A 2,755-nucleotide genomic window follows, 5' to 3' on the forward strand; every position below is an offset into this window, starting at 1 on the left:
AGGGTGTGATCCCATGGTCCCAGGATGGAGTCCCACATCGGGCTCCCTGCATGGAGCCTGCTTCTCCCTCTGCCTAGTCTCTTCCTCTCTCTGTGTGTCTCTAATGAATAAATAAATAAAATATTAAAAAATAATAGCACTCCTGCCTCTGCACTTACTGATGAGGTCTTCTGAACAAATGCTGATTATCCCAGTGAGGGAGGTCACCAAATAAACCTAAACTTTTTTTTTTCCAGTCATGTTAATCCTGTCTACTCTATTCTCATTTTTTAGCACTTGAAGACAACAAACAGGTTGAGTTGGAAGATATGGTTTATGGATCCCTGAAGTTGTTGACAGGTAAATCTGTTTTACTGAATCCTTGATAGCAGGAACAGGATTTGCAGGCTGACCAGGGTTATTGGAAAGGTCCGTACTAAATGTTTTCTGAGGGGCCAACAGAGAAGCTCTTTGGTTTCTAGTTGAGTTGTATTTTTATTTATATAATCTTGTTCATTTATTTCTGTTTTCTTATATCCATTTAAAGGAAGACCGTTAGTTTCTTTACTTGATTTATTCCCTTCTGTTTTGGTTTTCTTGGGATGCTCTTCTTTATTTGTTGAGGATGACCTCTTGACTCCTACTATAGGATTACGTAATTTTGCTGCTATATTCCTTGAAGTTCTGGGTAGTTGGTTTACAAGACATGCTGAAGAATGAGCTCTAGGAACTGTTGGCTGTGGCAGTGGAGAAATGCTTACACTCCACGTATCCTCTGAACTTTCACTAGAATTTACTTGAGGCACAGACACTTCACTAGCCTGATGTTGCTCACACATGTTGCTGTTACAACTGGAGCAACATTGTTACTGTCCCCAGAGCTATCAGAACAATTCAATGAACCAGTCTTCAGAGCACTAGTAGGTTAAGGCATAGGCATGAAGTTATCAGGACCCACTTATGAGTAGAGGCTGAGGTCACACAACAATGTCAATCTGACACCTTCTGTTGAATGATTTTGCCTTTTCTGAGGCACATGATTAGGTAGTCATTGAAGCTGATTTGCTTTTACATGCACTACAGCAATCTTCACACAAACCCCAAACATTTTGCTGCTTATTGCTTTCCTAGAAACTGTATCTGTGAAAGACTGAATATCATAGGGGAGAACAACATTGAGGTTATCAGAGTTTTTTGTTTTTGTAGACACTAAGTCAATCATCTCTACTGTATGAAATTCTTTCTTATTCTTTCTCATCCTCCTTTTAACTCTTACTGTGGATCAGTTTTCTCTCTACCCCTAGATGGAATTCCTGACATGGGCTCTAGTTTTTCCAGTCCCTTCTAAACAATAATAATTTAAAAACTCATCTCTTTAAAGCACTGACAAGTTCAATTTCATCTCATAATGACTTAATTCCAATCTAGTGTAGTGGTATTTCAAATGCCAGACTTCTTCAGAATTAGTTTTCTCCCTCTAAGCACAGAATTTCTAGGGTATTGAAAGCCTGTAATAGGAAAGGACAGGAACTAGTAGTGTCTTCTCTTAGCTGTTTGTTGATTACTATATGGCTATCCCCAGGGCAATGGTGAGGACGGGAGGTTAAGTGGCTGGTCCAGTTGGAATCTGATGTGGGGGCACTTTGGTGGTAGTATTTTTCAAATCATGCCTCTTTCCTTCCCAAGGGTTGCATTTACAGGGTCCTTAGCAATTTTCCTATTGGAGACCTCCCACTGCAACTCTTTGGTGGGAGGAATGCCTTGGTTATCTGGCTGGCTGCATACAACTTCACCCTTGCCCTCTGGGCTTTCAGCTATTTATAATTGGGATCCCTATGTATCTCCAATCAGTCATCTGGGTCAGGGTTAATATTGATAAAACCCAGATTGGATCCCTTTTTCTTTTTTTTTTTTAAAGATTTTATTTATTTATTCATGACAGACACAGAGAGAAAGAGAGAGGCAGAGACACAGGCAGAGGGAGAAAGAGGCTCCATTCAGGGAGCCTGACGTGGGACTCGATCCCGAGTCTCCAGGATTATACCCCAGGCCGAAGGCGGCGCTAAACCGCTGGGCCACCGGGACTCCTCTTTCAAGTTCATATTTGATCCCCAGGAACTGCACATCTGCCCAACCTTTGTTGGGAGAGGAGCTGGCTCCCAAGGCAGCCCTCTCCACTGTGCCAGCAGCAAGGGGCAGTACCAGTCATAGAGCTTGCTTTTAGAATTAGTAGGCAGAAGTCAGAGCTTGTCCTCTTGTTCCTCGAGCTCCTGGAACTATATTTAAAGATTTTCTTATAGATCTCAAAGCTCCTCTCATTTAAGTTGAGGGAAAGTGAAGCATAGCACGATTAAATATTTATTGAAATAAATCCTCTCACCACTACTGACCCCTCCACTCCCACTAGAGTGGGTAAAATGAGAAAGAAAATACTAGTGTTAATAAAGATGGGGAGCAACTAGAACTCTCATATACTACTGGTCGAAGTATAAATTGGTATAATAACTAGAAAATGCTTTGGCATTATATGCTATAGCTGAACATATCTATTCTCTATCAACAGCAATTCCACTCTTCAGGCCTATATCTAGCAGACATGTACACATATGTTCAGCAAAAGTATGTTCATAGAAGCTTTATGTCCTATATATGTACACAGCAGCACATACCAATATATCGAAAACACAGTATTGAGTAGATGAAGCCAGGCACAAGAGTATATATAATGTATGACATTCTATAAAATCCTTAACATTGGTCAAGTTCCTCTATGTTA

The 2,755-nt window shown here is 40.7% G+C and overlaps 1 pseudogene; it reads right to left on the minus strand.

Moving 5' to 3' along the window:
• Nucleotides 1-216: 216 nt before the first annotated feature.
• Nucleotides 217-1,237, minus strand: LOC106558383 (annotated as a pseudogene).
• Nucleotides 1,238-2,755: the final 1,518 nt, after the last annotated feature.

This window comes from Canis lupus, chromosome X, assembly GCF_011100685.1.
Source record: "Canis lupus familiaris isolate Mischka breed German Shepherd chromosome X, alternate assembly UU_Cfam_GSD_1.0, whole genome shotgun sequence".
NCBI classification, from domain to species: Eukaryota; Metazoa; Chordata; class Mammalia; order Carnivora; family Canidae; genus Canis; species Canis lupus.